General features: G+C 41.1%; 1 non-coding gene across 1 annotated transcript; it reads left to right on the top strand.

Annotated features, from left to right (window-relative positions):
• The first annotated feature begins 11,005 nt into the window (after nt 1-11,005).
• Nucleotides 11,006-11,112, top strand: LOC142165690 (small nucleolar RNA R71). Its single transcript, XR_012696339.1, has one exon. It is a non-coding gene; the product is annotated as a small nucleolar RNA R71 (small nucleolar RNA).
• The last annotated feature ends 2,613 nt before the right edge of the window (nt 11,113-13,725 follow it).

The following is a 13,725-nucleotide window of genomic DNA, read 5'->3' on the forward strand; positions in this document are numbered from 1 at the left end:
TCTTAGGGTTTGAAAACATGTTCTTAGGGTTTTACTCTTATTGAATCTGATTTCTTTTGCATAATAGACATCATGCCTATAGGTTTCCACTTCCAATGTCATTTGCATCAATTAGAAATTATGTTCTCAAGGTTCTGCATTTTTGAAGTCATGTTCATATGTTTTCAAACAATTATGTCTTAAATCAATTCAAGTATAGATACAATGCCTATAGGATCTAATTCCAATTCAGTTCCAATAAGTCTTTCATATGTTATTGCAAATTGACTAAAACCAGTAATACGCCTAGATACCATGCCTATAGGGATTTCTATTCACAATTATGTCTGATAATCTAATTAGCATGATAAATCAATGTCATTACGCCTAGTTCATCTTCTTAAAACTGGTCTTATCAAGCAATGGTATTTTCTGAAACTAGCTCTTTCAAAATTGCTTTAATCTCATTAGATATCCTGCCTATAGGTATCACAAGGGTCTATTTTGAAAACCTGTTCGTTTTTGCATTAATATAGACACAATATACTGCATATACACAAGCCTTAGGGCATTTTCAAAATCTGCATTTCCCTAAAACTGTTTTTGTCGTTCAACTTTTCTGATTCTGATAAGCTTTTAAAGAGGAGTCTCTAGGCAACTACTAGGTTATAACTTCTGGATCTAAGAGGGGTCTATTTCTGCATAATCACTTAGAAATCCTGCTTTAGGATTTTGATAAATAAAGACCTTACTTGTGTTTGAGTCATGCTGCCTGTATATTTGTTTGAGGAGGAATTGTGAGCCTCTTAATTGCTCCCATTATGTGGAAGTCCTAAATGCTTTTTGACTGTCGCCTTAGATTTTTGCATTTAAAGCCTTAGGGGTACGTCTAGAACTACCTATAGGTAGAGGTCCTAATTCCCTCTAGGACTATTAAGAAGGGACGGGTAGCAGCACGCAATAGGAGTCAGTGACCAAACACTTGCTTTGCATGACCAATAGGGGATGTGAAGGGTAGATATGGGATATAATGACTACACATTAATGTCATGTGTAGCCCCTCGTCGAGGACTATTTACCGGACATTACGTGGGATGATTGATCACGCCCAACTATGCCTTCTAAAAGACAAAGTGTGCAAATATAATCCGGTTTTAAGTCCGGAGTCGAATCCTCAGGGAACTAACCTATCTATTACAGCTCTTGGCAATGCTATTATCAACTCAAACAATTTTCAGATGCAAAATTTTTATCAATAAAGATTGGGTTTTTGTTTAACTACTTCAAATGATATTAAATATAACAATATGCTAAATCAAAGATAATTCAATGGTAAAAAGGTCTAGGGTATTGATTTCCCCAATTGCTAGTTTAGGCTTTAACTCTTTTGCTATAATCTCGCCGTAATACTCTATGAGGATTATGAGCTATGTGTTATCGTAGTTATCTCTCGATCAACTATGATAATTTACTAGAGTATTCTCTCGAACTACTCTAGCTGATAATTTGTGCAGCTCTGTATTATCCTTCATTATCTCTAACCCCACTTTTAAGTTCAAGTAATGAATCTCTTCAATTACCCAAAAATGGTGTTGTTCAACAGCTATCTAACCTAGTATTCTTTCTCAAGCAACACAAGGCAATTAGACACGATTAATCAAGGGCCCATTCAATTAATCACCATACAAAACATAGTTGAACAATCATATAATAAACCTGGCTCGATTATAACAAAGTTGAGTCAAAACTTTATCCAACAATTGGTTCTATCAACCCTTGATCAAATGTTTAGCTACTCATAACAAAGCAAGAAAAAACTACAAAAGTGTTCATAATGTGTAATTGCAATAATAAAGAGAAGACAGAAAAACTCTAATGTTTGGTTGCTCTTCTCACACTTGTTCTTGCCTCCAAAGTATTCTAAAAACAAGCTTGATACTTTCTTGGGCGAGCTTCTTGAGTTTATAAGGGTTTGGAATAAGTTTTCCCCGAGTAACATTTTTTCCCCAAAATTTCTGGCAACTACACAGTTCACCGTGGCCGCGGCAGAACGCAATGCGACCGTGGTGAAAGACAAACATTCTGCCTCGCGTCTTTGGCCTGCCGCGGTCCAACCGCGGTCCATAGCGGTCGCGGTGGATTCAAACCCAGTCCACCTTTTGCTTCTTTTCGCTCGGGTGCTTTTTGATTGGACGTTTTCTTCATATTATTGACTCCAAAACACTCCATAGCTCTTCCTAACTTGGATTAGTCCCTGCGAAGCAAAAGAACACCAATTAGAACATTTTGTTATCATTTAGCCTATAAATAACAATAAAGCATGGTATAATTAGGGTGTAAATATCGTCTATGTAGCCTATTATCAACACCCCACAGTTAAATCATTGCTAGTCCTCGAGCAATCCACCACACTCTATCAGAATTCCTTCCCTAAGATTTTCCCTTAACAATCACACCAAGAACAATTCACCCAAGTTTCACCTAGTAGTGAACAACCTTTGCTTCAAAAGTCGACTCTCACGTGCTGTGCAATATTCGTACTTACTCAAACCACTCTATACAGAAGTCAAGATTTGCCTCTCCTTTGTAAATCACATGCCTTTACATCACATAAGAGAATAGTTCCACAATTAATATTATTAAGAACAATTAGGAACTCAGATGGACAAAATTCGCTCACTCTCAAAAAGAACATTCACATACCACAAAGATGCACCATAGGCTTGCCCGTAGTGTACTACTCTACTAATCGAGCCTATTCAGTCTAAGATCAATTAGGACTTCATTTGGTTGTAATGTAGACTAAGTGATGGGTAGGATATATTTGGATATAGTGACTAAACTCCCTAAGCACTTTTAATATAATCACATTAACCTTCAAAATCATACTTATGTCAACCAGACGTTCCACTATATTTTTATTTATAACATCCCATTCCTTTAGGTGCATTTGTATCAAGCTACCACTTATCAACTACTACATTTATTCATTTTTTTACGTGGTGTTTCTTCTTTTACTCTTCCAAAAACTGCACCTTTCCTCTAATTCATTGGTTCTACTCAAAAACCAAACCACCACCCCACACTTTAACTTTTGCATATGTCAAGGCCATTCAAGTGCTTATAGGAGGTAAAAGGGGTTCAAACAGATAACTATTCAAATAGTTGGGTAAGGTTCGCAATGTGCTTTCCAAAGAAACATGCTTATAGGCTCAACGAGGTTAACTACAATGTATTACATTTAGGTGAGTTTACTTTATATATCTGGCGTAACAAAGAAATGCCTATATCACTTCTAAGACTGAATGAAGCTACTATTTCGCTTTGCAAACACACATGGCAAGTTCTAGGCATCAAATGTAAAGAATAGAATACAGTACAGCTCACATTATGCAGTACAGCTCACACACACATGGCACATGACTCACTCCATATTGGTTTAACATGACACTCTCTTTTGAGTGTTCAAGTCAGTTACAAACATACAAATTTAAGGCACTTTAGCAAGAGTCAACCACTGAGACTAGGCGTTACACTCTAGTGTCGACTGTGTTCAGGTGTATTAACGTCAAGAGTTTCTCCTTCTATTTTAGCTCGTAGCCCATCAATACTAACTAAAAACTAAAAACAAAATAAATAAAAACTACCTACACCTAGTTCAAGCTAAACCCTTCGAAAATAACCGTGGCCCAAAGAAAAACCAAGGGGGAGTTACTACACTTCCTAAAATAAAAGAAAATCATTTTGGTATTTTCTCTAGACTTACTTCCCTCAAGAAAACTGTCTAAAAGATCCGTCATTAGGAAGAGCCCTTATATTCCTTTTTTTGTGTTCGACTAATGTCCCTCAATAGACTTGTCGAAAGGTGTCCGTCTTCGAGCCAAGTCACAGTTAACTAACATGACCCACCAATACCAAACAAACAGAAAAAAAAGAAAACAACATCATACATAGTTATTACAACAACAACCATTCCCTACCCCACACTTAAAACATTGGAATGTCCCCATGTCAACAAATATAATAAAGAGTAAGGTAATGGGACTTCTCTAAAGCTCAATCCTGATCATACATGGTGCTATGATCGAGGTGACACGCTCGTCCTAGTGCCCGAAGCCATCCCATGATCTTTCTCTCCGACTTAGCCTGTTGAGTGGTCAAATTGTCAACTCTGGTGCCCAGGTCAGTGAAAGAAGTGCGGAGACCAGCCATGTCTTGCTCCAGGGCTGTTATACGTGTACTTAGGCGAGCTTGTGATGGGCTCGCTTCATCAGCTCTCGGAGGTGGTGGTACAGTAGCTTCCTCAGCATCCTCATCAGCTTCATCATCATCCTCAACCATAACTACCGGCTCTCTCCCAATTGAGATTTTGCTAGCCCGGAACGGGGCTTTCAATGGCAATTTCCCATCAACTCTGGGATTTTCTGGAGCTCTTGCAGCACGGCACAGCCTGGTAACCAGAGAAGGGAAGTAAAATCCTTTGAGTACCTCGGGGGAGAGAATAAACATCTCATCATGGAGGAGCCTGGCGACATCAAAATCCTGGTGGGTCATAAAAGAGTAGATCGCAGCTGCTCGTGGCCCACTAACATCGGTTGTATTACTGGAGGGTAGCAATCAGCTGTTGATAATTGTGAGCCAACACTTAGCCTCCCAATTGAGAGACTATGAGTTCAGTGTGATCCGGTGCTTTATCCATATATGCTCCCTGTCTGGCACACATATTGCTTCTAGAATTGGTTCCCACCAGATAGTTGGGCGATGAGAAGCAATGTAAGTATCTCTATCCCTTGTGAAAACTGGCAGCCGGTACACTCGGCGGGTGGCCTTGAGGGATGCATTTATCTGGGTGTTATGTACTTTGACAACCCCATTCTCATGTTCCGGGCAGTTAGCATAGAATTCCCTAACCATCTGTACATTCGCCTCCTCCGATTCCTCAAAGAAGATGTCCAGCTGACACCTCCTCAACTCAACAAAGATATTTGGGCATTCCACTTGAAAAGCGTCCCGGTCAATATGCACCTCCGATAATAATTTCTTTGACGCCTTGGCATTATACCTGTCCTTAGCCGGTTTGGAGACAAACCTAGTACCGTCAAACTATGCTGCACTAGCTTGACCCCGAGCTCTCGAAGAACTGCCCGGTCCACTAGCAGAGGACCCTGTGTTGCGTCTCTTCCTAGATGGATGCATTGTACCTGCAAAACACAAAATCTCCTATCAGTGAGGGTGTGAGTTGTATAAACCATGGGTGGTTACTCAGACTTCACCACTACCATGGTCACATTAGCCCTTAGAACTCCATTGGGGCAATTCCACAAACACCTTGTAAGCAAGGCACTATCCTAACACATTAGCCCTTATGAATAGATCAATTCCTCCCCCAAATCAACAATTGATACTTCACCATTCAACCCCCAACCATTAGTCTTACACACACAAACACTCACTTCTCTATAATATTGTGCAAACACCTCTCTACAACATTGTACACATAACCCATTAAAGAGCAAAAAAAGAAAATCAAAATAAAAAAAAAGTCTACTAAAATTACTACACAATTAAACATTTAAATAACATAAAAACTAGAACAAAAATACAAGAGAAGAGAGAGAAGCATGCCATACCTGGGATGAGTAGAGAGTGGGAGGAATGGAGGTTGGGGAGATGGTTGGTATTGGGAGAGAAGTGATGAAGAAGCAGAAGAAGAGAGAAGGGAGAGGTTGATTTAGGGTTTAGAGAGAGAAGAGATGGGGAAAGTGAGGGGGTAGGCGGGTGGGTTAATGAAATAAAGAGGAGGGGGGGGGGAGAGTTAGAAAAAAATGAAAATACTAATAAAAATAAAAAAATTGAACTTTAACTTACCTGGGCGACGGAATTTAGCGAATCACCGCGGTCGACCGTGGTCCCACCGCGGTCGCGGTGAACGAAGAAGGCGAGAGGCAGAATGTTCACGTTTTATCGTGGTCGTGCTGCGGTCCCACCATGGTCATGGTGGATCAAGCGACTGCGAGGAAGAATACTCATCATTGACCATGGTCGAGCCGTATTCGCGGTGCGAGGATTTTTTTTATAGGAAGTTACAGAAGAAAACAAAAACAACAACATTCATGGGTTGCCTCCCATGCAGCGCAGGCTCGGATCATCACTCCTCATTCGCGTACTGGGGCTCTTCCAACGTTATTATCTCTCTATCCCCTTTATCTTCTGCCATTCCAAGGTAATGTTTCAACCTTTGCCCATTCAGTGTGAAGTTATTCGTCCCATCTTCCGATTCAATCTCCACAGCTCTACTTGAGAACATTTGCACCACTCTGAAGGGTCCCGACCATTCGGGACTTCAACTTACCTGTAAACAATCTCAATCTTGAGTTGTATAACAACACTAGCTCTCTAGATTTGAAGTTTCGGTCCACGATGTGCTTATCATGCATTAGTTTCATCCTTTCTTTGTATAATCTAGCACTCTCGAATGCCTGGAACCTGAATTCCTCTAGCTCATGTAACCCAGTGACTCTGTTGGTGCCTGCTGTCTCCATGTCCAAGTTCAACTGCCGCAATGCCCAAAGTGCTTTATGCTCGAGCTCTACCGGAAGGTGGCATGCCTTTCCAAACACTAACTTGTACGGTGACATACCAATTGGAGTTTTGAAGGTTGTGCGGTATGCCCACAATGCATCATCCTGCTTCTTCGCCCAATCGGTCCTTGTTGCATTCACTGTTTTCGTAAGAACACTTTTAATTTCCCTGTTGGACACTTTAACTTGACCGCTCGACTGTGGGTGGTACGGGGTGGTCACTTTATGATGAACTCCATACTTTTCCAATAGCCACGCGAACGCTCTATTGCAAAAATGGGTTCCGCCATCACTGATTATAGCTCTCGGGGTGCCAAAACGTGTGAAGATGTTCTTCTTTAGAAAGCATGTTACCCCTTTTGCATCATTGGTTGGGAGAGCCACTGCTTCGACCCACTTGGAGACATAGTCAACTGCTACTAATATGTACTTGTTACCATATGAGCTGACAAATGGCCCCATGAAGCCGATCCCCCACATGTCAAAAACCTCCACCTCCTGAATTGTGGTCATTGGCATCTCGTGTCGGCGAGATATGTTGCATGTCCTTTGTCATTCATCGCAACTTTTGATCCAAGCGTGGACATCCTTGAACAGAGTTGGCCAATACAAACCCGACTCCAACACCTTAGCTGCTGTCCAAATTCCTCCAAAGTGTCCACCATATGGTGAAGCATGGCAAGCCTGCAAAACAGAATGTTGATCTTTCTTGGGGATACACCTCCCGATCATGTTATTTACATATATTTTAAATAGTAGAGGTTTATCCCAATAATAAGACCGACAATCACGAAAGAACTTTTTCTTTTGAATTGAGGAGAGTTCATAAGGTACAATACCACTTGCTAAATAATTAGCAATATCAGCATACCACGGTGCCACCTCCATTATCATTGCTAGTAACTGTTCATCCAGAATGTCTCTGTTATATCCTCAACCTCTACCTTCTTTTCAGCTCCTTCCAACCTTGAGAGGTGGTCAGCTACTTGGTTCTCTATCCCCTTTCTGTCACGGATCTCCATATCAAATTCTTGTAGCAAAAGAACCTAGTGAATCAAGCGTGGCTTTGACTCATTCTTTTCTATCAGGTACCTAATTGTTGCATGGTCAGTATGAACAATAACTTTTGAGCCAATCAAGTATGACCTGAATTTGTCGAATGCAAAAATGATAGCCAATATCTCCTTTTCCGTCACGGTGTAATTAGTTGTGCACCGCTTATCGTTCTGCTTGCATAGTAAATCGGGTGCATCAATTTATCCTTTTGCTGCCCCAAGACTGCTCCTATAACATAGTCACTTGCGTCGCATATGAGCTCGAACGGTTGCTCCCAGTTGGGTGCAACATGATGGGTGCAGTCACCAATCTCTTTTTCAGCTCCTCAAATGCCAACCACAATCATTAGAAAACACAAAGGGCTGATCCTTTTCAAGGAGTTTGCATAAAGGGTTAGCAATCTTAGAGAAATCTTTTATAAATCGCCTATAGAACCCGGCATGCCCAAGGAAACTTCTCACTGCCTTGACTGAAGTCTTCTCAATCACGTCAACCTTAGCATGGTCAACCTCGACTCCCTTACTAGACACTTGATGCCCCAAGACTACCCTTCTTGTACCATAAAATGACACTTTTCCCTGTTCATCACTAAATTTGTCTCCACACATCTTTTGAGCACTCTTCTTAAGTTGTGAAGACAGTCCTCGAATGAATCCCCCACCACAGAGAAATCATCCATAAATACCTCCATAATGTCCTCAACCATGTTTGTGAAAATGGCTAACATACACCATTGAAATGTTGCCGGTGCATTACAAAGCCCAAAAGGCATTCTCCGAAAGGCGAAGATGCTATACAGACAGTTGAATGATGTTTTCTCTCTATCTTCGGGGGCGATTGAGATCTGATTATACCCCGAATATCCATTCAAGAAACAGAAGTGAGATCGCACAACCAACCTGTCCAACATTTGGTCAATGAATGGCAAGGGAACATGATCCTTCCGGGTGGCTGTGTTCAGTTTCCGGTAATCCATGCAAATCCGCCATCCCGTGACTATACGAATCGAGATCAACTCGTTATTCTCATTTTGTACTACCGTCATTCCTCCCTTTTTCGGCACACACTGAACAAGGCTGACCCAATTGCTGTCAGAGATAGGAAATATGATACCAGTATCTAACCATTTGATCACTTCCTTCTTCACCACCTCTTTCATATTTGGGTTCAGCCTTCGTTGATGTTCTCTAGAAAGTTTGTGCCCTTCTTCCAAGAGAATCTTGTGCATACAAAAAGCTGGGCTGATACCCTTTATGTCCGTCATGGTCCAACCAATGGCAGTCTTACATTCCTGTAACACCTGTAGGAGTTGCTCTACCTACACATCTAGCAAACCGGATGATATAATAACAGGTAAAGTAGAATCAGGCCCTAAGAAAACGTACCTGAGGTGAGTTGGGAGTAGTTTCAACTCCAGTTTGGGTGGTTCCTCTATTGATGGTTTTGCCAGTGGTGTAGCCCTCTTTTCTAACTCAAGGGACTCAAACTGAGGTTCTTTCTTCCAGAATCCTTGGCCTTCGAGTGCCATGACCCACTCTGCCAACCCTTCACCATCCATCTCCTCTAAATTTGTCAGGCAAGCCCCCAATGGATCGGTAGCAGTCAGGGTCTCATCATCTTCGTGCAGGATCACATCCACTACCTCCACTAGGGAGCAATTAGCATATTTACTGGGGTTCCTCATGGATTGCTGAACGTTGAATATAACTTCTTCATCGTTCAATCTCATTTTTAATTCCCCACTTTCACAATTGATCAATGCTCTCCCAGTGGCTAGGAATGGCCTCTCCAGAATGATGGGTATCTCATCATCTACCTAGAAATCCAGAATAACAAAGTCTGCAGGGAATACAAACTTCCCCACTTGTACCAACACATCATCAAGAATCCCTGTCAGCCTTTTAACTGTGCGGTCAGCCAGTTGCAAAAGCATCGAAGTCATTCTAGCTCTGCTAATGCCCAGTTTGGTATATATGGCCAGAGACATCAAGTTTATGCTGGCTCCTAAGTCACATAATGCCTTTGCAAAGGTATAACTCCCAATAGTGCATGGAATAGTGAAGTTACCTGGGTCAGACATCTTTTGAGCCATAGGTCTTTTCACTACTGCACTGCAAGTCTGTGTTAGAATTACTATGGATAGGTCCTGCAAGTCAAATTTTTGTGACATTAGGTCCTTCATCATCTTTGCATAGCCTGGCATCTCCCTCAAAGCATCCATCAGAGGAATATATAATTGAATCTGATGAAGCATCTCTATGAATTTCCTGTATTGATCTTCCTTCTTTTATTTTACCAGTCTCTGAGGGAATGGTGCAGGTATAACCCTTTGTGCACTGCTTGCTGGCTTCTCTCTGTTGGGGTTCTGCGGCACAAGAGGTACCACCTGTTCTGCAGCTTGTTCACTCTCCTTAGCCTTACCCTTATCATTCTGAACCTGTTCAACCACCACTTTAGTAAGTTCTGCTGATTCATCTACCTCTAATGGAACTGGAGTGGCTGGCATAGTCTCTTTGCTGGATTGTGCAACTTCTTGCTCCTTGTCTAAATCTCTCTCATTCCGAAGACTTACTTACATCAACTGATTCGGGTTTTGCTCCTTGGGGTTAATGTTTATGTCTGCTGGCAATGCTCCCTGGGGGCAGTTGTTTAAGGCCATGGACAACTGCCCTAATTGAGTTTCAATGTTCTTTATCGCTGAGTCATGCACTACCAAATTTTCCTGCATCTTACCATTTGTTCCAATGAGTTGTTTAAGCACACCCCTGATCTCTACCATGTTGTTATCTTACTACTGAGGAGGTGGCTGATATGCCAACTGTTGCTGGTTTTGCTGTGGATAGCCCTGTTGTCTCTGATATGGCACCATTTGGCCTTGGGGCTGCATACCTCCAGGTTGTGGCATGTTTGATCTGTACTACTGATTGGGTGCTGGTCTCCACTGTTCTCCTCGTTGTCTCTGACCCCCAAAGTTGTTGATATAATTCATATCCTCTCTTAACCCTTGGTTGTCACCTTCTCCACTCCATGAACACACATAAGACTGATTAATGCAAGGTGTACACAGTCCTCCATTTGTTGTGTCAACAATATGCACTTGATTTGTACCCATCTCATCAATCTTCTTTGTCAATATACTCATTTGAGTCATGAGTGTGGCTATGTTCTCTGCATGCGAATTATTTTGGTCAAGAGGAACTGAATGCACTATTGGTGCCAGTGTTGTACCTCTCGTCATCCACCCCAAATTCTGGGACATCTTGTCAAGAAGGATTTTACACTCGGTGAATGTCTTACTCAAAAATGCACCCCCAGCTGAAGCATCTACATTGGCCTTTAGATTGTCTGCTAACCCCATGTAAAATCTCTGGCCAAGCATCTGGTCTGGAATACCATGGTGGGGACACTTCACTAGCAACCCTTTGAATCTTTCCCAAGTTTCCTGCAAGGTCTCAATAGGCTGCTGCTTGTATTGCAATATCTCATCAATCTGTCTTGCAGTCTTGTTGGGCGGGTAAAACTTGTTCAACAACTGCTTGACTAATTCCTCCCAGGTGACAATGGAATTTATTGGGAGCGAATTTAGCCAAGTCTGAGCTTCCCCAGTTACAGAGAACGGGAACAGTAACAGCTTGATAGCTTTTGGGGTCACATTTAGCTGCCTTTGGGTCACACAAATCGACAAAAAATTTTTCAAGTGTTGTTGAGGATCTTCAATGTATGACCCGGAGAACAATCCTTTATTCTGTAGAAGATGCAGCATGTTGTTGATGATCTGGAATGTCTCCGCTTGTATTGGGGGCACAACAATGGCAGTGGCTAGGTTGTTAGCTGTTGGTTGTGCCCAGTTATAAAGTGCAGCTTCTGGCACAAGAGGTGCCACCACTCTGATGTTTATGTCAGCTGGCTCATCCCTGATGTTTCCATTGACGTTATTTACGTCACCCATGTCAATTTCAAGTTGGTGTGTTTGTTGTGATTGTTTTTTCTTCTTGTTGGCACGGTTCAATGCCTTGAATCAAGCAGTTCGCCAGTCCTCGAAGAATTTCTAGGCAAACACATGAATCCCATAAGAGTTCAAACGTGAGAATTTCAATGGAAAAAATTGTTTAACACCTTAGAAAATTGATCTAAACTAATAATTCAGGCACTACTTCTAAGTTAAATAACACCGTTAATTCCCCGGCAACAACGCCAAAATTTGATCACGCCCAACTATGCCTTCTAAAACACAAAGCAGTCGTTGAAAATATAATCCGGTTTTAAGTCCTGAGTCGAATCCTCAGGGAACTAACCTATCTATTACAGCTCTTGGCAATGCTATTATCAACTCAAATAATTTCCAGATGCAAAATTCATATCAATAAAGATTGGGTTTTTGTTTAACTACTTCAAATGATATTAAATATAACAATATGCTAAATCAAAGATAATTCAATGGTAAAAAGGTCTAGGGTATTGATTTCCCCAATTGCTAGTTTAGGCTTTAACTCTTTTGCTATAATCTCGCCGTAATACTCTATGAGGATTATGAGCTATGTGTTATCGTAGTTATCTCTCGATCAACTATGATAATTTACTAGAGTATTCTCTCGAACTACTCTAGCTGATAATTTGTGCAGCTCTGTATTATCCTTCGTTATCTCTAACCCCACTTTTAAGTTCAAGTAATGAATCTTTTCAATTACCTAAAAGTGGTGTTGTTCAACAGTAGTCTAACCTAGTATTCTTTCTCAAGCAACACAAGGCAATTAGACACGATTAATCAAGGGCCCATTCAATTAATCACCATACAACACATAGTTGAACAATCATATAATAAACCCGACTCGATTATAATAAAGTTGAGCCAAAACTTCATCCAACAATTGGTTCCATCAACCCTAAATCAAATGTTTAGCTACTCATAACAAAGCAAGATAAAATTACAAAAGTGTTCATAATGTGTAATTGCAATAATAAAGAGAAGATAGAAAAACTCTAATGTTTGGTTGCTCTTCTCACACTTGTTCTTGCCTCCAAAGTAGTTTAAAAACAAGTTTGATACTTTCTTGGGTGAGCTTCTTGAGTTTATAAGGGTTTGGAATAAGTTTTCCCCGAGCTACACTTTGGTCCCAAAATTTCTGGCAACTGCACAGTTCACCACGATCGCGGTAGAACGTGGCGCGACCGCGGTTAAAGACAAACATTCTGCCTCACATCTTTGGCCTGCCACGGTCCAACCGCGGTCGCGGAGGATTCAAACCTAGTCCACTTTTTACTTCTTTCCGCTCGGGTGCTTCTTGTTTGGACGTTTTCTTCACATTATTGACTCCAAAACATTCCGTAGCTCTTACTAACTTGGATTAGTCCCTACGAAGCAAAAGAACACCAATTAGAGCATTTTGTTATCATTTAGCCTATAAAACAACAATAAAGCATGGTATAATTAGGGTATAAATATCGTCTATGTATCCTATTATCAGTGATCCTATAGGACAAATAACCTAGGACCCCTCTTTACCTAATCCTTTCTCTATTCAAAACTTTAATCTTCTACAACTTGTTTAAACCTTATCTTGCTACTTGAATTATTCAACGTGCTTTACTTGCAACCTATTTGATTCAGCTATTTGTATGGACTAATTTGTAAATATAAGTTTGGTCGGGACCCATAGTTGTGGACCAAGAAGGGTACCTAACACCTTCCCCTCGAGGTTACTTCGAGCCCTTACCCTAATATCTGGTAATGCAAACTACTTACATGAGTTAATTGCTCTAGGTTCCCTAACGCACCATAATCCGTTAGGTGGTGACTCTTCAAATACCCAATTCCCAAAAGGAAATGAGTCATTACACCCCATGGAATGTCGAAACCCAGACTCCTGTCCGCAAAGGAAAAAGGGGGCACGATAACAAGGTTCAAATCAACAGTTAAATTCCGAACATCTCGTAAAAATTCCAGTTTCAATAAAAGTTGTTTAAAACATTCGTTCAACATTTTCAATAGAGGCTCAGTGTAAAAGAAGAGTGAAAAAAGTAATTTCATAAAACAAGCCCCTCGGGCAAAGTATCACTCATATATATATAGCCCCTCGGGCAAGCCTCTCATTCACTCGTGACTCAACTC

This window comes from Nicotiana tabacum, chromosome 10, assembly GCF_000715075.1.
Source record: "Nicotiana tabacum cultivar K326 chromosome 10, ASM71507v2, whole genome shotgun sequence".
In the NCBI taxonomy this organism is placed as follows: Eukaryota; Viridiplantae; Streptophyta; class Magnoliopsida; order Solanales; family Solanaceae; genus Nicotiana; species Nicotiana tabacum.